Below are 24,174 nucleotides of genomic sequence, written 5' to 3'. Positions count from 1 at the left end.
CTGCTAAGGAACTGGTGATAGGAGCTAAAACTAGCATAATTTACTAAGTGCATTTCTGCGTGCTACAAGCCGGAATCATTATGCCATGAGTGACATTTTTATCTCTTATGTGCCATAAGATGGTTTTATCTCTGAATTAATTCTTGGCATGTATTTCTCTGCATAAACTGTAAGTTCAGGTGTGCTCCTCTGCCTGCAGTGTCTGAAGTTCTGAGCACTTTCTTCCACTAAGGGCTATGGCCGAATTTCAATACCTCTTAGTAACGAAATTACAGTCTCTTTTACATCACAGTTCAAATATAAGACTCATGAAGCGAAGGGAATGGAAGGGCTGACCAGAAGACTTGTGAAATTCTGAGCACTTACTGTGAATAGTGCATAATTCTGTGTTTTGTGAAGATCCATTGCAGCTGTAGAAATGCATAAATACTGCGAAATGTTCCTTGTGATCTCTGATACTGACAGTGTTGCTGTTCAGAGCTTCAAGTGCCGTGTGCATGTTGAACTTGGGGAGTTACCAGCAGTGAGTGCTAGTTTGAAGTTGGAACCAAGGCCTAGCTTAGCTTTGTATCACATCACCGTTGGGATTTCCTGTTTTCTTAGGTTGGGTTTGAATTATGTGCTCCTCTTAATGGAAAAAAAAAGCTATACTACCAAGTTCGAATTCCGATTCAGACCCGGAGACATGGCGCAGAAACTGCTGAACATACGGCGACTTGTTTGGATGGTCGTGGTCCTCGAGATCGCGAGATAGAGGAAAACAAGCGATCCATGTGGATTTCCATGGAAGCGATAGGTAGTGTGGACAGAGGCTTGTTGAATTCTATTCCATCCACTCTAAACAGTATTTGGAGCGCCCGCTATAGCGTAGTGGACCCAAGATAGTCTATTTGGACTTCGAAGCCGTTAATGTCCACTAGTGTCCGGTATCATGGTCGCTATTGCTTATGTTAGACAGCTATTCGCTACATTTATGGTTAAAGTGACATAGGAATATGAATCAAATAGTAATAATAATATTTAAAATGATTATTCAGGTAATGACGAAAAATTATGGGATGACAAGTGAATTTTTTTATTCATTGATACGAGGATTTAATATTAATATACATCCATACATCTTAATTATACTATTTATTTATGATTCGTACCATGAGATGCAATTGCTAACTTGAAACTTTAACTTTTTTTAAGTGAGCTTGATGTTAATATTCATATATCCTCTAAAATTGTGACTATTTTCTAAATTCCGCTATTTGGACTTAGCGTCTGCTATAGCACTCGCTATCCGCGATCTGCTACACCAGCACTAATCCGCTACCATACCGCTAAACGCTATTTAGTACCTTGCCCAGTGGCCTGGAGCGTTGTTTGTGTTGGGCCAGAGAACTGTCAGGTACGCGCTGCACATCCTTTTGCTGGTTCAGTGGTTCTGCATTCATCTTTGCACACTTTGCAGACATTGGGCTATGTCTCTGTGTGCTCCAATTTGTGAAAATCTGTAAATGGAAGACAAATAGGCATGCATGCATAATGATCATGTTGTGTACAGTTGGCTATGCTTCTGGCTTGAATAATCTTTGTTTAATTATCAACAAAAAGAATCTTTGTTCATATGCCCCAAACACTTTCAGCCAACGTACTTGTCTTAAGTACAAGCTCTATTGATAATAGATGAAATTTAGTATTCTACGAGTACGCTGGAGCAATATTGCTATTATTTGGGATGTGCTCTTCCATCTTCGATCAACTTTACGCCGCATGATGCATGTGTACACAATGAGAATACTTCTTGCTGGTCTAGCCACTCTGAAAATCATAGCCCATGGATATGAACAAGTACTATCTACTTGTACACCCTACAATGGTTAATCCAAAAAGGATCGGAAGCATTGATAGAAATTATGAGAACTGCAGGAAACAGTGAAATTGTTTCTAACTAATTAGTATTACTGAAAAACATATCCTTCTTCATAACATACACAAACTATTATTTCTGATATTAAAACTTTGTATTGATGATTAAATGTCAATGATATATTTTTACTAGCATTCTTATTATTTCGAGTGGAACATACCCAGTCACTAAATTTAGTTTTGTTCAATGTTCTTCAGTGCCAGAGGGCAAAATGTTTCCAGTTCTAAAATTGCTTATCTTGCCCCATCTGCTCCTGTTGGCACCAACTTCATGCACTCAAGCATTGCTGAGCAGAAATGAGACTGACCAGGATGCGTTGCTAGCACTGAAGGCAGGTCTAAGCCTGCAGTCAGATTCACTAGCCTCATGGGAAATAAGCACTGATTTCTGCCAGTGGATCGGCATCATTTGCAGTCACAGGCATAAGCACAGGGTATCGGCCCTGAATCTGTCCTCCACAGGACTTGTGGGAAGCATAGCCCTTCCATCGGAAATCTCACGCACCTAAGAAGTCTAGACCTTAGCTACAATAAACTGCATGGTGAAATACCTCAGGAGATTGGCCCGCACATGTGTCGTACCTTGACTTGTCAAACAATACACTCCAAGGTGAAATCCCTCTGACAATTGGCCAGCTACCGTGGTTATCATATCTTGATCTATCAAACAATTCACTGCAAGGTGCAGTCACATTTGGCCTAAAGAACTGCAGTCAGCTTGTGAGCATCAAACTTGATGTGAACAACTTCAGTGGAGGAATCCCCGATTGGCTTGGGGGTCTGCCGATGCTCAAGACCATGTCGTTAGGGAAGAACAACTTCACTGGGGTCATCCCGCCATCACTTGGCAACCTCTCATCACTGCGGAAAGTTTACCTCAATGGCAACCACCTATGTGGACCAATCCCTGAAGGCTTTGGCACACTTGGTAGCCTTAAGGCACTAGGCCTTCAAGTAAACCACCTCTCAGGCACTGTCCCACAAACAGTCTGCAACTCCACAATGGTCGACATTGGCCTACAGAATGAACTTGAGGGCACACTACCCTCTGATTTGGGCAATAGCCTACTGAAAATCCAGTACCTTATTCTTGCTGATAACCATTTTCAAGGGAAGCATTCCAGCTTCAATTGCAAATGCAACCACGATGCAATCCGTAGACTTGTCTGGTAACAACTTCACTGGAATTGTGCCTCCAGAGATTGGGACTCTCTGCCTGGACTACCTGTTGCACCATAAAAACCAGATAAAGGCAAGCAGTGTCCAAGATTGGGAGTTCATCACACTCTTGGCAAATTGTACAGTCCTCCGTGGTGTTCACACTGCAAAACAACAGATTCAGTGGTGTGTTTCCAAGCTCTATATCCAACCTATCAGCACAGCTTGGAATCCTAGATATCAGATTCAATGAAATATCTGGTAGGATACCAGATGGAATCGGTAACCTTCCCAAACTATTTAAGTTGGGGCTCTCTGGCAACCAATTTACTGGTCACATACCTGACAGCATAGGAAGGCTAAAAATGCTCCAATTCTTGACATTAGAGAACCAATTGTCTGGGGCATGGCCATCCTCGCTTGGGAACTTAAAGCAGTTGCAGCAGCTTTCATTAGATAACAACAGCTTGGAGGGACTTCTTCCCGTGAACCTTGGGAACTTACAACAGCTTATTAGAGCCACCTTTTCAAATAATGTACTTTCAGGTCCATTACCAGGAGAGATATTTAGCCTATCATCCTTGTCATACATTCTGGATTTATCTGGGAATCGTTTCAGTAATTATCTTCCATCAGAAGTTGGTAGTCTCACGACACTCACATACTTGTACATACACGGGAACAACTTATCTGGAGTGCTGCCAGACTCTCTCAGCAATTGTAGAACTTAATGGAGCTCCGTTTGGATGATAACTCTTTCAATGGTAGCATTCCTACGTCCATAAGTAAAATGCATGGTCTGGTACTTTTAAATTTGACAAAAAACAGCCTCACTGGCATGATACCTCAAGAACTAGGATTCATGAATGGCATCACAGAGCTGTACCTTGCACAAAGTTACTTAACTGGACGGATCCCTGAGACCATGGAAAGCATGGCATCACTGTACAGGCTAGACATATCTTGCAACCATCTTGACGGCCAAGTTCCAGAGAATGGCGTGTTTACCAATTTGACAGGGTTCTCTTTTAATGGGAATGCTAAACTATGCGGTGGTATTGAAGAGTTGCATTTGCCTCACTGCCCTACCAAACCGATGGAGCATGATCAAAGGATACTAAGAGTCATTCGAAATGCAATGACAGTAACTTCTGTTACCATCTTGGCCTGCTTCATCTTGGCACTTCTTTTCTTATTTTCAAAGAAGGCATTGAGATCTCCATCTGCAAAAATAATGATCGTGGATCCTCCATTGATGGATGACATGTATCCTCGACTTTCATATTCTGACTTGTTTCGAGCAACAAATGGCTTCAGTGCCAACAATTTGATTGGTACGGGACAGTATGGATCGGTTTATAAGGGGGAAATTATGCTGAAGGACTCAGTAACTACTGTAGCTGTGAAGGTTTCTGATCTTGAACAACCTGGCTCTTCAAAAAGTTTTTTGACCGAGTGTAAGGTGCTTAGCAAAATTTGCCACCGGAACTTGATCCGTGTCATAACTTGCTGCTCTTGTTCTGACTTGAACCAAAATGACTTCAAAGCTCTAGTCTTGGAGTTCATGTTTTATGGGAGCCTTAACAAGTGGTTACATCGGGAGCTACATTCATTGTATCATGTCAATATACTAACATTACTGCAGAGATTGAACATTGCTGATGACATTGCCGCTGCACCGGACTATTTGCACAATAACTGCCAGCCTTCAATAGTTCACTGTGATATCAAACCCAGAAAGATTCTTCTAGGGGAGGACTTGGTTGCTCGTGTCGGAGATTTTGGCCTCACAAAGATTCTCACAGATCCACTAGGTGAGCAATCAATCAATTCAAAGAGTTCTGTGGGGATACTAGGAACAATTGGATATGTTGCTCCAGGTAATTGAAAACTCCATATGCTGTTGCTCCTGCAGCTGTTAGTTCAGTTGGTGCCTTTTAATGTCGTTTATTCCTTGCAGAATATGGTGAAGTTGGTCAAATTTCTCCATATGGGGATGTCTATAGCTTTAGTATTGTACTCCTTGAGTTGTTTACAGGGAAGACACCTACCCATGACATGTTTACTGATGGACTGACCCTGCTGAAGTATGCAAAGATGGCTTATCCAGCACGACTGATGGAGATCGTCGACCCCCTTCTGCTATCCGTTGAGTCTGAACTAGGGCAAATCAATGTTGTCATGGACCCTGTCATAAAGCTTGCACTATCATGCAGCAAGAACAGACCAACTGAGAGGTTGTGCATGAGAGATGTCGTAGATGAGATTCAGACAATAAAGACTATCATGCAGCAGAATGAAACAAGGCAAAGTAGTTCCTGAGTTATGCATGAGTGCCCTGCACTTGAAATTCAGCTTCACAAAAAGATAACTGCAAACATAGGTAAATCAGTGAATGGCATTGAGGAAGGAAAACAACGCATGAAATATGCAAGAAAAAATGCAGTTAAAGGGATCATCATGTCAGAGAGTATGGTAGTACCCCACTTACAAATTGAGTGTCTGTCATGTTTTTTTCTTATCCGGCTGCAATTATTGCAACATTTCCACCCAAATCCTACATTGACAATATGCATACAACAATTATGAAGGCTTTTTATCAGCATATTACAATGTTAGTTTAGGTTTAGTACCATGATTTTGTCCCGACAAGGAGTTCACGTCTTTTTCTGTGCATTTTATCCTTGGTCTAATAAACAAAACAGAAGTTCAGTCCCTACTTCCCAAACAGTTTCCTAGAAACAACATTATTCGATAGTACAGATTTTTGTAGTTGCAGAAACATGTCAGAATGTAAAGTGTGAATAGAGGTAAGGTTTTTTCTCTCTTGCTCTCCCCTGAGCCAAAGCCTTGTGTTAATCCATTCCAGCCTTCCAGGTTCTCACTTTGCTTAATCCATTCCAGTCTTACTGGTTCTCATTTTACTGCTACCTCCGAAAACAAGGTCAATGAATATGGTCAAATCTGATCACCTAAGTTATCACGCAATGCTCTAGATTTGAAACTTTACTAAGAATCCATGTAGCATATGGATGCAAGACAAGATGCGGACATAATCCTCCTCACTGGCCACTGCATATATTTTCTTGAGAGGGCCTGACTGCATAATTTCTGAACATCTCAAACGACACCCTTTATTTGACATACTTGACTTCATGGGAGTTTGAAACAGGCACTCGGTACTTGCATGTTTTGGTTTGGAAAAGATTGAGTAAACCTTGGCAACAACAAGGGAAGTAATTTTGAAACCACGTAAATCATGCACAAACAGAGAATCAGGCTCCTCATTGCTATCACATATTAACATCTCCACAAATAGTCATGCCAGGAGGTGCAAAATCAAGGAGGGGAAAGAATGTGTACCTGCTGAAGGCATTCTAACAAACATGTGGTGGGCACTACTGGTACTGGGCTGGAGGCAGCCGCCAGAAGGGCCGATGAAACTGAGGACGGCTGCGCCGGGTCGAGGCTACACACGTGCCACGCGTGCCCACGAGGCCAGGCCATCGTCGTCTCCACCGCGCGCGCACGGAGCCATGGAGGTCCTCCACTCCTCCCCGGAGTGGACGAGGGTGCGGCGATGTGGTTCCGAGTTCCCAACGGTTGCCGACGGAGTGAAAATACGTCCTCGTCAGCCTGATCAGGGGTCGTGGGCTGAAATGGCCCGTCGTGGAATAGCCCGGATGCTTTGGCCCACGCGAGCAATCCGATTGTCGCGTCGTGCGCTGCACTGGGCCGAGCACTGGCATTTCTCACTCTACTGACGTGGCGAGATGGTATGGGCCCATAAACTATTGTTCTCTCCATTCATAAGCTATAAACTTAGTTACCGTTTGATGTCCGAGCCTATCTAATTATAAGTGTTTTGAAAGAAGATCGTGTGTCAAAGCTAAAAAAAATGTTAATAGGAAGGATGGCAGAATTCATTTTCGAAAAAAAAATGTTACTCCTTCCGTTCCAAATTCAACTAGCAGCCGTATAAAAGGCTATGGCAGTCTGGCAGGTAGAGTAGCCAACACGTGCAAGTGCGGCTGTAAAGCCCAAAAGACCAACCAAATCCCCTGGCTTTTCCTCTTGCCCATTCCCTACGGTACGGGCAAAGCATGCACGCTGCTTGACCAAATCGTCACTCCCAAGTGACAGCTCGGTCTTTCACACGAGCACGCGCGCGGGGCTTTTTGATGCGTCTTCGTTCTGTTCTGGATGCCTGCGTCCGATAGGTACAGGCACTTGCTGGCTGCTGCTGTCTTTTTCTCGCTGCCGGGGGCGTCGCTGTTTCAGAAAGCGAGCGGGAGAGCGAGCTTATCTGGAGTATGATCGAATCGTGCAGCCGCAACCACACCGCAAGTTGACGATACGACACTCGAGCATCGGCCGCATGCGGGTGGAAAACCCCATCACTCGCTATGAATCTGCTTCTCTGATGAAATTAAAAGCCTATCTTTGCGTTTTCTCACATTATTGAACATGATCTCCGTTTCTCGTCCAGATACGCACATGTATTAACATAAACGAGATGTGTCATTTTATTTTTGGAGATTGCAGTAAATGTCTACGGCACGTGCCTGTCATTGGGCAGATGCTCTAAAGTTGAAACACCAAAACTGAAGGAAAAAAGGTTTTATCCAGAACAAAAAAAAGTTTAAAGGCATTGAACAGGCTCTGTATTTAAAAGTCTAATTAAGTGTAATTGGATTAAGAAAAATCTTACTGCTGAATTCCCACCATATGAAAAATGTTGCTGATGTAGGAACTATGGTTATGCTTTGGGTAAGACTGAAAAGGGCCTGATGCGGACAACCAAACATAGGCCCTGTTTATTTCCCACCTCCTAAAATTTTACTCCCTCCATTTCAAATTATAAGTCATTCCAAGAATCTTGGAGAGTCAAAGCATCTCAAGTTTGACCAAAATTATAGAGAAAATTATAAAGATTTATGACATCAAATAGGTATACTGTGAAAATATAATTGTTGAAGAATCTAATGATACTTAGTTGATATCATAAATGTTATTATATTATCATATAAATTTGGTCAAACTTGAGATACTTTGACTCTCCAAGATTCTTGAAATGACTTTATAATTTGGGATGGAGGGAGTAGCTCCTAAAAAGTTTTAGTCAGTTTTTAGTCCATGGTCTAAAGTATGTTTGGTTCCACATCCTAAAACTGACTAAAAGCAATAAATGTTATGGCAAAATGACCATACTGCCCTCCCCCATGCCCCTGCCCAAGTTTGGCGCCAAAATTCTCCTGGACTGCTGGCGCCATTTTGCTGCTAGTCTGCTGGCGCCATACCCTACGCCAAAGCTACCATCCAGGGGTCAAAATTCTTTTGTTGCTATCGCCAACACACTGGGTAGCTCCAGGCGGCAATTTTTTTTTTACCACATGTTTATTCCATTCTGTAAAAAAAAATCCACACAAATGTACATACACTCATCCATACAACAATTCAACACATCAATAAAATCATCATTACAAGTTGACATCTATGATCTACTAAACAAACCATCGACTATCCAATCACAGAATTCGTTCATGTTTTGATCTTCGTCTCCATGACGTACATTTGACACATTACCGTTAGAAGAGGATCCTTCGGCGAATGGAACATAGTTCTCATCATGGTCAACCAAATCAAAGTCCACATCTCTCAAAAAACTCTCCCTAATAAAATTGTGTAGTGACATGCACGCAATAATTATACAGCTTTGCTTTTGCATTGGATAGCTAGGACAGTCAAGCAATATCCTCCACTTCATCTTTAGAACTTCAAATGACCGTTTAATGATATTACGAAGTGAAGAATGTGAGTAATTAAACAGTTCTTTTTTACCTCTTGGCATTGGCCCTTGTCTAAACTCCGGCAAATGGTACTTGGTTCCTTTGTACGGTATAAGATATCCCGGTCGGTTTGGATAACCCGAGTTAATAAGGTAGAACTTGCCTGCACATTCATAATACATGAATTATGTAAGTCACAGATCAAGTGTTGTAATAATCATAAAATGCATACAATCAGTTGTCATTACCTTCAGGTGGATGCGGAAACTTGTCTCCAAACTTATCAATTGCATCTTTGAACACTCTCATATCATGAACTGACCCAGGCCAACCAGCCACCACAAAAGTAAACCTCATCGAAATCACATATGGCCATGACATTCTGACTCGTATATCCATATCTTCTCATATGTTGTACTACCTAGGTACTTGGCACTATTACAGACATATGAGTACCGTCTATTGCTCCAATGCAATTGTCAAAGAAGGGTGTGAACTGAGGGCTTTGCAACCTAGGATGCATAAAATTAAACTTAGGGTCCTTGGCTTAATGATGTCAACTGCTACCTTGTTCATACTCTCTAGAACTTTATCAAACTTTCTACATATTGTTTCTAGTGACCTTGTGAAACGGTCTTCAACTTGTCTAAGAGATTGAGGTGCACCACATATCCATAGAAACAGCCCTAAAGCCTCCATAGATGACATCCTCTTAGTTGATTTCAATCCATATGATTCAACTAGCAAACTATGCAGCCTCATAAATAAATCTTGACTCATTCTAAACATATTGTAACAAGATGTGCTATTTCCTAGTGTCTTCATGACCCATTCAAATCCACTTTCTGTTGCTGTTCTGTGCTCTGCTTTATTCAAATAAGTGTCAAAGTAATACATACCCAACATGGCAGCAGCAATAGATTTTTCTTCTCTTCTTCCTACAATGCAATATATAGGATTGTAGTCTTTGATCAAAGTCATCCCTATCATCGTCCTCTTCATCCCATTGCTCCTCTTCTTCCTGCAACCAGAAAAACAAACAAATCAGTACAAAAATTATGGGAATCAGTAAATCATAAAGCATGAACTAAATGAGATATCCAACCAGCAATAATATACATAGCATCAAATCCAGACAGCATCAATTACACATAGTAGCAAATCCACACATTCATGAAACACCTCAATACATGTCCATTTCAGATGAAATAATGCAATTCAGACATAATAAAAGGTTTTGACATAAGAAGACAACTAAAGTTCTTAACATAATAAAAGATCTTGAAATAAGATTATGTGGATAGATATGGTAGTCATTCCATGTCTTCCTCAACCAAATCAATTTCTCATCATTGTCGATCATGTCAAACACATCTCCATAGTACTCATGCTAAAATAATCTAGTTGCTATGCCAAATTCAAATGAAGTGGGTCCAGCTCCAGCCTGCTTTACTAATAACAGACACCTCTTTATGTCATCCTTTTCCTTCTGCTTCTTTTCCAACTCCTTTTGTTTCTCCATCTCTCTCAAATGATGCCTCTTTTCCAACTCCAACTACCTAAATTGGTGCCTCTTTTCCAACTCATCTTGCCTCTGCTTTACTGTGCTGCTTCTTCCTTACTCCTAGAAACTTGCAACTCAACAAGAAGCTCCTGGAACATCTTGAACATTGAGCTCTTACTCTTCTTGTTTGGGCTTGTGGCTGTGCTTGCAGTGCTATTTGTTCCCTTGCGACTGCTACTGCTCAAAGGACTTGCTAGGAACTCCTCTTCCTCTTGTTCTTCACCTTCCTCATCACCCAAGTCTCCCTTCTCATCTCTCTTGTCTTGAGTTGATGAACCTGGTAAAATAGAAGCTTGACCGTCCACTAAAGTTCCTTTAAACATCTCTTCAAGATATCCAACATATGTAGGCACACCAAACATGAACTTCCTACATTTAGTTTTTCCCTGTATAACAACAAAGAAATTATCAGGACCAATAAATTTTCCCTGTACTTATGAATATAGACATTACATATTTGACAACATTACAAACAAGTTACCTTTAACTCCTTTTCCCACCATGCAGCTGATGCTATCACAGTGCCATCAGGTCTTCTCCCTAGACCTGTATTAGTTTGCAACTTGTTCCAAAACGTGTACAAAGTCCTGCACTGTGGCCATCTGTTCTTGAGTTGCTTGATAGAAAGATTGAGTCCAGTATTTAATAGAAATCCTTTTTTCATGTTATTATAACCTCTACGTGTCATTGACCCTTTAAAACAATTCCCTGCCCGAATTTCCTCAACAGTAAGTTCACAGTAAGAATGTGTGTTTTCCTCAGACCAATCAACCCTGTCATGAAGATTCTATAGCAGAAAAGAAATTATCACACTAAGTAATGCAATGTCACATAATTGAAAAATAAATGGCAACAACACATTTCACTACCATATCAGAGACAACATTTCGTACATGAAAAATAGCAACCATACATTTCACTACCATATCAGAGACAACATATCAGAGGGAGTGTTTCATAGGGAGTGTAGGCAATTACCTAAGAGAATGTTTTAGAGGGCATGTCGTGTTCTTCGTCACCGGCATCAACATCCACTAGATTGTGATAGCCGTGGCCTGCACAGAAAGTTTCACTACGTCCTCCTCCCAAATTTTGGCCACCACGGCTGTTACCTCTCCCTCCAAGCAAACATTTGCCTTGTCCTTGTCCAAAACCAACTTTACCTCCAAGCAAACCTTTGCCTCGACCACGTCCTCCGCCGGCGGCTGCTCGCACCCTGACTCCAGGGGCCCAAGAAGGGAGTGGCTGCTCCAAACCGGCGTCAGCACCTTGTAGAAACTCTTAGTAGGACTCAATATTGGGGAAGAAGTCTGCCTGTGAGTTGAGATCCAAATGCTCCATGTGCTGGTGGGGAGCGGATAGGGAGGGGGCCGCCGACGAAACGAACGAGCCGAAGTTGTCTTCGTCCACATCTTCCGAGGATCTGCGGAAGCTACATGCACCAGAGGAAGATCCTTGAGATAGGAAGTCCCTGTAATTGTACTTGCCCATGGGCGAGGTGATGTTCTTGTGCGCGCAGGAGCGAAGGAGGCGTGGCCGGGTTGAGGGAGGGGACGGCCGGTGGTGGGAGATGACCCGCGACAAGAAGATACTGCGAACAATCCACCTGCGCACAAAACTAGATCAGCAAGAGGAAGGAAGAACACTAGATCGAGAATAGGAGAGGGAAGAAACTCACCCCGCAAGCTTGGGAGTTCGTCGCGGACTGGACAATGATGGACGCCGTGACTAGGAGGACGAGGACGAGGAGGTCCCGGCGGGTGGCGGCGGCGGGGATCCGGCGGGGGAGCACACAGCCAGCGGTTCTTGGCCGCGTAAGCCGGCGTCGATGGTGGATCTAGCGGCGGTCGGGTTGCGGAGCGCAGGGAATGGCGAGGAAGAATGCGGGGTCTGCAGCCGGGGGAGTGTAACATCCACAAAAATCACCACCTTAAATCACTCGTTAAAAATCACTTTCAAGATCTTTTCACCGTTGAGCTCTCAAAAATCCAAACTCTTTCCGGCGATTTCGCCGTCCCGGCACCCAAAGCCGACAGCCATCATTTTATCCTCTCCCATAATTTTCGCCGCGTCCCGGTCGACAGACCGCCGCACGTGCTACGACCGTGTGCCGCAATCACCGCCGGCTCCTCCTTTTCTTTTTCTCTTTTTCCTCCTATTTATTTTTTCCCCTTTTTCTCTTTCTTTATCTCTCTCTCTCTCTTTTTCTTCCTTCTTCTTCCTTCTTCTTCCTTCTTCCTTCTCCTTCCTCCTCCTCCTTTCTTCCTGGCACCTAGCGCCATAACTCCTGGCCGCCCCCACCCCGGCGCCCGGCTCCTCTCTGGCGCTCTGCCGCTCTGGCCCCGCGCGCCCCGGGGCCCATGCCGCCCGGCCCGGCCCCGCGGGACCGCCGGCTGCGCCGGCATCCCTCGGGCCGCGCCCCCCCAGTGGCCGGCACCGTGCTGGGCCCCTGCACCTACCGCCGCCGAGCCCTGCCTCTAGCCCCGCCTCCGACCCGCTCTGCCGCTGGCGTCCCCTACCGTGGCGCCAGCGACCGCGCCCGCTCGAGCCCCCACCGCCCCCGCCGTGCTGCCCGCCGGCCCTGACCCCCCCCCTCGCGCGTCGTCGCTGGCCTATAAAAGGAAGAGCCGACGCCCCACCTCACTCCATCTCCCAGCCACCAGTGCCACTGCCCCTCCCCTTCTCGCCTCCCTGCGCCAACCGCCGCCGCCACCGTGCGCTGCCGCCCAAAGACCCACCACCGGCCGCCCTTTCCCATCCCCGGATCCCCAAGGTAAGGGGCAAAACAGAGCCCCCACAACCTCCTCTACCCTCTCTCGCTGCCTCCCCTCGCCGCAGGCGAGCCTATGCCGTCGCCCCTAGGCCAGCCGTCCCCCCTCTCTTTGTATACTTTGAGGAACAGAGGAAGAAGAAGCCCCCCAAATTCCGATCTAACCCCCACTTTTCTCTATTTCACGAAATAACCCTTCTACCTCTCTCAAAGGTTGTTTCACAGATAAACCCTTCCACTCCCAAAAATATTTACGGATAGGTCCCTGGTTCCTCGCAAATCAGTCCTAAACCTCCTTTTAAGCCCCTAATACATGTTTAACTCGTCATTTCATGCACCAAACTTCCTCCAATTAATACCAAATTCGACCATGTCATCCTACAGTATACTTCCACCGAGGCATATCCAAAATTTCTGAAAATACTTATCCCACCTATTTTTCGTTCGCATTCTCTGTTCGGAGCTTAACGGGTAAAATCTTATTTTATTTTATTTATTGTGTGCCCGTTTGTGTGTGTCGTAGATCACGGAGTACCCGAGGAGGAGCACGAGGAGGAGTTTGATCACGAGCCTGAGCCCGAGGACTAGCAGCGCGAGCCGGAACTCCCGGAAGGCTTTGAGGATGGCAAGTCCAATCTCACCCTTTGATGCATATTTATTCCTAGTTTTTCAAACACAACCTATTGGCCTGTTTTATAAAAATGCATATTGTTTTATTGCAAGACATGGTTGGATAGCCACCCCTTGATTGTTATAAATATTCCTTGTTACCCTATGATTATCTCTAAATATGATTTGCTCTGCTTGGATGATAATTACTGCTAGAATGCTTAGGACCTTGTTACTCAAACTCAATCACGACTACAATAGTTTATTTAGAGAATAAATGTGTGAGTGTTTTCAAATGAGAAAATAGGTTTTCAGGTGTAAAGGCAAGAAATGTTCAGATGAGATGGATGGGTGTTTCTTGTGTGAAATGCCAGATTGTGGGCTCGTACCTTTGTGGTTGAGCAAGTTGGGAGATATCCATCTTGTCGTGGTTAAGGACCGAGTTGATCTGTCATCTTGCCTAATTCAACCATCGTGCAACCACTCGACCGTTGTATGGGCAACGGCTTAGCATAAATCCCACTAGCTAAACTGTTAGTCTTCGGGTGAGCTGGTGAGCAACGGGAACCCATGGAAAAGGAGTAAGATCTTTATGACTTAGGTCCTGATTACGGCCTCGTGGATTGGTCGTTAACCCCTTGGGTGCTTCCGTGAGGACTAGTCAGTCTCAGCTAAGGTGGGTACTGGCTTTGTTAGGATCCGCACCGGCATTAAAGTGATCGTGATGCGGTACCCTACTTGTGGGAAAAGTGTACAACCTCTGCAGAGTAAAACCTATCCGGGTAGCCATGTCCATGGTATTGGACGAGTTACGGTGTGGTCACATAACTAGCACATGGGGATGGATGGTTTTTATGGCGTGTGTTGGATTTTGGAAGTGTCCGGCAGTTGTGCCATGAGCTATGGCGGACGGGAAGTCCGATAGCAATAAAAATTGGATCCTTTGTGTAGGATCAACCCCACTTAATGTCTCAGTTACTAAAGGAAAAGCTTTGCGAAAACTCTTTTGAAAATGAACCCGTGCATGTGTTGAAAATCTAGCTTTATTGCAAAATGAACCTTAGCCTTATCCTTGTTATATCCTGTGCATCTTCTTGACTGTATCCCCCTCCGTGGATGTGGTTGGACTTGTTGAGTACTTTTGTACTCACCCTTGCTTCGTTGCTACAGAGGAAGACCCGGACTTCGTCGTCGAGGACTTTGAGTAGGAGGTTGTGTCCGCACCCAACGCTGCCTGTGGTGTTGGCCTTCGCAAGATGCTTCTGCTGCCGTGTAATCCCGAGTGCTGTCTTTTGGCAGTCGCTTGGCTAGCCGCTATTATTTATTTGTTTCGTATCGCGGCGTGGCTTTCACACACACTCCCTCGGGAGTTGTACAGTAACTGAACTATCTGTTGAATAAATGTGTTATCAGCCTCCTGGGACTGATATTTGCATCACATTTAGTCTCCGCTGATGTGGGGACGCTTCAGGGAGGTTGCACTAGGGGCGGCGGACCGGAGGAGGAGGGCGCGGACGACGTTTCTTGGCCTCGGACGCCGGTGAGGTTGGCAAATCTAGCGGCGGCGGGGATCGGGGAGGCGGGGTTGGGGGCGGCGGGGTTGAGCGTGGACGGGTCTGGCACGCGGGGGAGAGTGCGGTCGGGACGTGGGTGCAAGGGTAGGGGCCGTCCAAGATGCATTTTAGTCGGTTTTAGGAGGGGGTGGAGGGCCTAAAAGTTTTGAGCCTCCTAAAATTTTTTAGTCACTTTTAGGAGGAGTGTTTGGCTCTTTAGTCACATTTTAGGAGCTAAAATTTTAGGAGGGTGGAAGCAAACAGGACCATAATCATGGAGTGAAAATTTTGGTCTTCATTCTTGAATCTAAGAAACTATCGATTGCTGGACCGCACGGCCATCAACATAATGGTACACTGACAACAATGATTTCACAGCCTAGATAATAAGTCATCCATTAATTTTATTCTATTTAACATATTCATTTAAAGTCTTTGTAATTGTATGCAACATAATGGTACACTGACAACAATGATTTCACCGCCTAGATAATAAGTCATCCATTAATTTTATTCTATTTAACATATTCATTTAAAGTCGTTGTAATTGTATGTGTTGGTGCTATCATCGCTAGTTGCCACTATAGGTGGTTAGGGCCCATCCTCTTTAAATTTTAGCTCCTAAAAGATTTTAGTCCCACTTTAGTCCATGGGTTAAAGGATGTTTGATTCAACTGACTAAAGTCCATAAATGCTGTGAGAAAATGACCATGTTGCCCTCCCCAATTGCAATAAATGAGGGTGGGAGGGAGAGAGGGGGGCAATAAATGAGGAGCAGTGGAAGTCTAGAGAAGGTTTTAGTCACTCGGTGGAGGGACTACTTGTGTGTTTGGTTGGTTGTATCATTTGATTCATGTATGAAATGATTCAAAATAATAATGATCCTTTTGTTTGGTTGGGTGAATTGGACCAACTCATCTAGGATGAGGCCATCCCACTTAATACATTATTCTACTAATTAGAGTGAACCATATGGTACAAGCAAATTGGTCGAACTACCCCATCCAGGATCATCCATGCATGTGCATGCAACCAAACACACTCTAAAAGATTTGGAGCCTGTCAGTTTTAATCAAGGTGTTTGGCTCTTTAGTCCTTTTTTTAGTCACTAAAATTTTAGGAGGTGGGAACCAAACACCCCATAACTTCCTTCTTAATACTATGTCACAAGGTTATTGGTGAATTAATGACACGAGTTTTGCCCCGGTGGTCCCTTCCATAAAAACTGTACGAATCTTAAAGCAAACAATTTATTAATTTTAATTAATTTCATCATGGGTATTGTTTGGGGCCGGCCCTACCTAAGCCCAGATCAAGACCGGTCCATGCCCGTCCTTCCGATCTGCTGGCGTCTTACATTTTGTTTCTCTGCATCTTTGCTCGGACGGCCGGTGGCAGCACCGTTCCTAATCGCGTACTGAGTTCGCGATTCGTGGCGACCGGCGGGGATCGGTGGCGGCGGCGGTGCAATGGAGCCTGGCCCATGGCAGGAGCTCTATGGCGGCGACCTCGGGTTCCTTCAATTGGACAGGGTTCATGAGAGGCAGCCGCAGCGCCCTTGCCCACCGGGGGAGGGCAGCCGAGCGCTTTGTTGATCCGCCTCGCCATTTGAGCACCCCAGCTCCAACTCGACCAATGCCGAGTTGCCGACGCATTCGTGTCTCCACTGACCCGTTTTTGTCGGCTGATGATTGTGGAGGCAGCCTGATGACAAACCTGCCAATACATGGTGTTCAAGGGTCATGAAGACTGTGGAAACTGCTGTTGCGGATACAACAACACAGGTGCTGTTCTCCAAGCTGCACAACGGCCAGGAATTGCTGGGGATCTGATCGCTACACCCCGCCAAATGCTGGCAAGTAAGCATGGCTCGGGGTCAGTTTTTTCTTAATGTGACAGGCAGCAAAAGCTGTTTTTTTTTTCTGATTTCAATAGGTGTGGGTGTTCCCTGCTAAACTGTTGGTGACAGAGTAGCACTGCTTGTTCTGCTAAGCGTGTGTGGAAGCTCTGATGTGCAAAATATGTATGATGGTCTATCAGTCCCGAATCATCTTATCTTTAAATTTTCGATACAACTTCTCAGGGTTTTACTTTCTCCACACCCACACAAAAGCAACTTTAAATTAGCTTTGAGCGAGCATGATACGAATTACGAAATGATCTAGTGAATATTCTTATACACTGTCAAAAACAAATATTAGATTGGAAATCGCTTTTCAGAGTATTCACATAAATTTCAGTTCTGGTCTACTGAAACATGGTTCCTCGCAACAGCACAGCATCAGTTCCGACTCCCACTCCACCATTTACCAGAAAGACATGGCTAAGATGTCAATTCCAAAAAAAAAAAACGAAATTATCACAAAGATTTCTGTAGGAAGACAACAGTAGAAAGAGTAGACATTACATGAAGCCAATTGATGTGCCCAGAAAAAGAGTAGAGAATGCAGTCCGACCAATACAGTTGATCTCGACGAACACTAGGAACACTAGCAGATACAACAACATAGGATGAATAAGCACATAATCAGAATTCAGAATGCAAGTGAAGTTGTGATCATGTAATTGTTGTTCACTTGTTCGCATCGTCGTCCTGCCTTGGAGCGCTGCTGCCTTCCTTCCCTCGGCCTTGCGAAAATGTGCCTGCAGTGTCGTCTGCCGACGGAAACGGGTCATGGGAGACATGGATGCGGTGGTGCTAGGCGGCGTTCGACAGTTCAAATGGCGAGGCAGATCCACGGAGGGCTTGGTCGCCCTCGCTCGCTGGTGCCGCCGCCACCTCCTCGCACGAACCCCGTCCCATACTCCCATTGAAGGATGTCGAGCTCGCTGCCGTGGAGGGCAGCTAACCTCCAGTCATGTATCCGTGGCACCCGTTTGCCGTCGTGGATCCTTGCCGACCACCATGGATTTCAAACTCGGCAAGTGACTAGGATGCCGGCGGCCCAGATGCCCGTCCTCGCATTTGGAATGGAAACGACGGCCGATTGGTAATCGGAGGATAAGATCCAAATAATCCGGTGGGCTTGGACCGGTCTTGGCTTGGGCATGGGCAGGGCTAGGCCCATTCAGTAGCCAGAACGAAATTAATTAAAACTAATAACTTGTTTGCTTCAAAATTCGTGCAGTTTTTCTGGGGAGGACCACCGGAGCAAATCCCGAATGACAGCTTAAGTGGAACTTACATGAGCAGGTTCAAAATAATTGATGGACATGTAGAACTTGTAAATAACCCTCAAAATGGAAATAAATGAATATGAGGCATATCATGAAGACTAAATTTATTTTTGGTTTGAATTTACGTATAGAAATACCGCACTATCAAGAGCGATGCGTAATCATAATCTTATTATGTTGAAAAATGTACTTAAGATGACCTAACCAACCTACGAGAGACACCTTTGCACCTGCACTTCACATGGGTATACTTAGAATGGTGCTGACTTGAGAATTCCGGAGTTTTTCCGAAAGATGTTCCAGAATAGTCCGGAAGTTTTGAAATTTTCGGAGAATGTTTTAGAAATTTTCGAAACTTAATGTACCAACGGCTAGTTTCGGGGTGATAGGGTATAAATACCCCCTCCCACAGTTACTCTTTTGACCTAACTTCATGCTGAGCTTCAGAAAAGCATTCAAAGCCCCCTCTTTACCCCTTTGTCATTCTTGGTGAGATTTGGTGGGGATTTAAGGAGGGATTCAAGGGAAGAGCAAGAGAGAGTGCTAGTGAGTTGATTTCCCATCTCTTGAGCACCTTTTGTTCTTCATCAAGCTGGTGATTTCGTATTGGTTACTCTTGGAGCTTCAAGCTTCTAGACGTCTAGGCGTTGCCTGTGGAGCATCTAAACTTGTGTCTGTCTACGGTAAGTTTATATTACCCCGATGATTGAGTAAGTGACTTTAGCTTGATCTTTGTGGTCGCTAGAGTGAGGAAAGTGGCTTGGGTATGAAAAGCCCGCACTTTGTGGATTCCTCAACGGAGACGCAGGCTTTAAGTGTGAAGCTGAACTCCAGTAAACAAATTCTTATGTCTCTTGTACTTGATATTCTTCATTTTGTTCATATTCAAGCATAGAACATATTTCTAGGGTTTAAACTTTTCTAGAAGGTTGCTTGTTGTTCTATCTTGTCTCTGAGGCTCAGAATACCCCGTTGCTTTACCTATATTTGGCGATTTACTTTTGATCAAGCTTTGCATAGGGCTGTAGTTCAAATTCGTGTATCTCCGGAGATTCTGAAGATTTCTCCAGAAATTCCGTAAGTTACGGAATTTTCGAAACAATCTCCGAAAACTCTGGAAGTTGCTGATAAATTTATTCGAAGTTGTGTAAAATTTTCAGGTTTGACTATTCATTCCCTTCTGGTCAACATCCTAGATCCTCAATGATAGATTGTTAGGCCACTAACAATGTTGGTGAGATTTGGGCAGAACAACCATAGGAACTTGCTATATATATTGGTGATAGATTTATGGGAATCTCTCCTTTTTTAGAACAAACAAGTATATCATCGATTGACCTAGTAGGACTCATCTCCTCCGCAATGCCACTTTCCAGTCCTATGCTAACTTATTTGACTCCCATATCCAAACCTTAGACACCACTCAAGATCACTATCTAGCTGATGGCACCCCGCCTCAACTTGCATTGCCGTCGATTTCAACTTTTATCACCACCATCCGATATCCTACCACCTCTTCAAAAGTCACCAAAGAAAGCCGGGCCTAAAGCCTTTAATCCCGACCTCTGAAGTCCGAACCCTAAACTCTAACCTCCTCAGGGATGACGAGAGATAGATTGGCGAGTGCAATACTAGCATTGTTGACACCGGTTTTGACCATCATCAACTGATAAGGATAAGGTTCTGACAACCGATGGATTTGCAGAAGAAAGTCTGTTGATGACCTTGCATTGACCAAAGTTAGTCACGGGTGACCGGAGTCCAGAAGCCGATGGAAGCCGATAGAAGATCAAGGAGAATCCGATCCGGAAGCAGAATTGATTCCACTGAATAAGGGAAAACGTGGTTATTTATCTTTAGTAGTTTTAGATTCATTGGTACCAGTTCATGTCGTAACTGACTAGGATTTTAGTTTGTTCCATGGTATAAATATAAACTCATGAGGCCTTGTATCGAATATCATCAATCAATCAATACAACCTTTCGGTGCCACGCCGCCAAAACCCTAGGAGTAGGAATAGAGTAGAAATCGGCGAGTTTCTTCTTGTGCGCAGGGCTGCATCAGCTTCGATCTCAGGCGAGCTTGTAAGTGTCGTCATCCAGTCATTACGTTATATGTATCAGAATTTTCTAGGCATCGTCCAATATTCTGATCTCTTATCGTAAAGGCTAGTTATCGAGTTAACTAAGGCTGTAGGTAGAGCTTTCTAGGCTTTGTCCAATATTATATTTGTTTTTGACGTTGCTCACAGTTATCGAATTGGTTGGTTTTATTAAGTTGTATCGTATCGATCTCTTAGTTTTATCAAGCGCTCACAATTATCGAACGACTTAGATCTGGTTAGGTTGTCTTCATCGGCTTCTTGATCTTATTTAAGCGTTCACCTGTTATTTGATCGTATCGACTAGTTAGATCTTGCATGCTTTATTTGCTTTATATATGCTAGGTTCGATAAATCTTTACTTCTGCCCCTCGCACTACTAGCTGTCGGATCCTTAAAATCAAAGCGCTACCTATGAGAGCGATGCTTCGGTTGGATCTTATCCATATCTCTTGATGGAAGGATGACGTCATCGAGCCGATAGTGTAGTGCGCGAGGCCTTGCTGCTATAAACTAGTCTTAAGTTAATGGGTTGAAGTTAATGCCCTCTCAGTCGTGCTGCCTTGGTTAAGTCCAATCCATGACTCATGACATTAATTAGATCTGTTAGCTTAATCGGCTTGTAAGTGGTAGGCAAGAGGTCTTTGCTGTTGTGTTCTAAGCTTTTAGATCAATAGATTGATGTACTGTTTTGGTTAAATTCAATCTACGTCTCATAATATTAATAATATTAATTAAGATCTGTTAGTTTATCTAACATGCTCATGGTTAGCAAGGACTCTTTTTTATGGCTGTTGTTTTATATTGCATCTATTTTAGCCCGTTGGCTTATATAGCCGATGGCACGTACCATTAATGCTCTTGTTTATTTACATCGCATGATTACAATGAAAATCTAATTGTTATGGTGTTTATTCAAAGTAACGTCTGTTTATGAGCTCGAAGGCTTAGCCGCCTATCGGCTCAAGAATTTAATATTTCCTTTATCAATTTCAAATCAAATTGACTGCACGTTTTGCACCTTTGCGAGCTGATTTGGAGCCTGCGCTGGAGTTAAGCAGATCTCCTCCAGATTTTACATCAACAAGCGTGTGAGACAACCAGGATTGAAGGCCTCATGGGACTTATCTTTCGGGTCGGATGGTAGATAAATACAAATCTTGTCAAACGGCATGATATCATGATTGTTAGGAAACCAAAAGTTTTTTTTATTTTTTTTGTTTCTGTACGACACTCGATTTGGTCTGAATGGTTACTTTCTTTTATAATAAATAAATTGTTACCTTAGAGACGTCCTGATTCCTGACCACCGCAAACTTTTAATTGGTTTATCCCGGGCTCCATGCTGCTACGACGATTGCCGGGTGCCGAACGTCCCCCGCTCGTGACGAAAATCTTTATACGAGCACCTGCGTTCCATTCCTCTCGGGTGGACCTGCACGTAAAGATGGCAATGGGCATGGAACCTGATGGGTGAGGATACGGGCGCTACTCCTTACCCGCGGGTACGGGCGCGGACACCATCCTGAACCAGAGAATAGTTCTTCGCGGGCAAAGAAATTTGCTATCCTTGCCCGTGTATCCGTCAGACCCGCTCCACAGATCTGACATGTAGGATCTATAAGCAAATATGTATATATACACAATTCCTAGGTTTTTTCCTGATTCAATTCGCACCCCACCCCACCTAGCCACCCCAATCCCCGCCGCCGCCCCTTTGTCTTGATCTCTCGGAGATTTGGATTCTCACCTCACGCTGCGCTCAGCCGGCAACCGCTCTCGCCGCCTCAAGCCGTCACGTGGGCGCACCTCGAGGAGTGCCCCTGCGTGACCTCCGCCGCCCATCCAAGCCGCCCCTCTCCCCCGTTCCTGGCTGGCCACCTGCCCCTAACGCCCAAGCCTTGTGACCACGATCCTCCCTATCTCCGTCGAGCTGTTTTCCGACCGGCGGCTTTCCTCCATCCAAGCAGCGCCCCCGCTCCTTGGCGGACGATCGGATCTACTTGTGCCTCCGTCCGCGCTAGCCGCCAGATCTAGGTAATTTCTTGCCATTCACTTCAATGGTTCAACTAATTTTGTTTTGTAGATAAGATTGGGTGTAGGGTTCTTGCAAGTTAGAGTGTTGATTTGTGTCGTTTGTTGACATGTAGTTGCAATGGCAACCCCAGTATCTCCTGAGTGCAAGCTTCCAATGGGATTGGTGCCTCTGGTCCTCTTGTGGCTATAGATGTTAATGTTGATAGAGAGGTTCTGGACGTATCTGAGGGAGAAGATGAAGAAATTGATGTTCTATTTGTTATCGTTGTTCTGTTATCATCGAACAATGTATGGTTGGCTGGTTGCATCTCGTCTCTCATATGCGTGCGAAACAAATAATGTGTGAACCGTTGAATGACTATGTTTAATGTTACCAATGTGAATGATTTTGCTGTGAATTTGTATCTTCATATCTCTTGTGATGCATTATGGTTTATGTACATGCTCAACCTGGCGGGCACACGGGCGTGCTCTGCTCGCGGATGGAGGGCGCGGGCGTGGTTTGTTGCCTGTGGTGGGTGGAGGGCGTGGGTGCGGGTGAGAGATTTAGGGGCTGTTTGAATACCAGGTGCTAAACTTTAGTAGTATCACTCGGATGTTCGGATGCTAATTAGAAGGACTAAACATGAGCTAATCATAAAACTAATTGCACAGATGGAGTCTAATTCGTGAGATGAATCCATTAAACCTAATTAATCCATTATTAGCAAATGGTTACTGTAGCACCACATTTTCAAATCATGGATTAATTAGGGTTAATAGATTCATCTCGCGAATTAGATTCCATCTATACAATTAGTTTTATAATTAGTATATATTTAATATTTTTAATTAGTATTCAAACATCCGATATCACACTTGCTAAACTTCCTTAGCCCTTGTTTACTTCACCCCCAACTTCCAACTTTGGTACTATGCAAAAAGAAGATTCCCCATCACATCAAACTTGAGGTACATGCATGGAGTACTAAATGTAGACGAAATCAAAAACTAATTGCACAGTTTTGTTGTACTTTGCGAGACGAATCTTTTGAGCCTAATTAGTCAATATTTAGACAATAATTCATAAATACAAACGAAACGCTAAAATGTCGCATTTATGGCAAAATACCAATTTTGCCACTTCCAAATTGGAACTAAACAAGACCTTACCTAGCTAGCGCGGACGTAAGAAGGTAGTATCCGCGGGCACCACGCCCGCTGCCATCTTTACCTGCACGGCTGCACCTGCTGGCGAGCGGCTGGTCAAAGAGGTCAAGCACGAGAGAAGCTTCCAAGTAGGCGAGCACCGACCCGCTCCGCTGCTGCCCGTACTGTCCCGACCACCGGACAAGCGCCAGGACGGGAAGCGTGGCAGGAAGATTCCTAATCCAGGGGCAAACCAGTCACTTGTTCCTCCTCATCACCGAACACCCCCTGGGCCCCTGCAGCCTGCACCAGTCGCTCCCTTCCCACTTCCTCCTCTCTCTCTCCACCCCATCCCATCCGCGCTGAGCTA

At 44.4% G+C, this 24,174-nt stretch overlaps 1 pseudogene; it reads left to right on the top strand.

The window, feature by feature from the left end:
- The first annotated feature begins 2,129 nt into the window (after window positions 1-2,129).
- On the top strand, window positions 2,130-5,397 carry LOC140221142 (uncharacterized; annotated as a pseudogene).
- The last annotated feature ends 18,777 nt before the right edge of the window (window positions 5,398-24,174 follow it).

Source organism: Setaria viridis, chromosome 9, assembly GCF_005286985.2.
Source record: "Setaria viridis chromosome 9, Setaria_viridis_v4.0, whole genome shotgun sequence".
In the NCBI taxonomy this organism is placed as follows: domain Eukaryota; kingdom Viridiplantae; phylum Streptophyta; class Magnoliopsida; order Poales; family Poaceae; genus Setaria; species Setaria viridis.
Note: the sequence above shows the minus strand (reverse complement) of the source record. Positions and strands in the feature narration are given on the sequence as shown.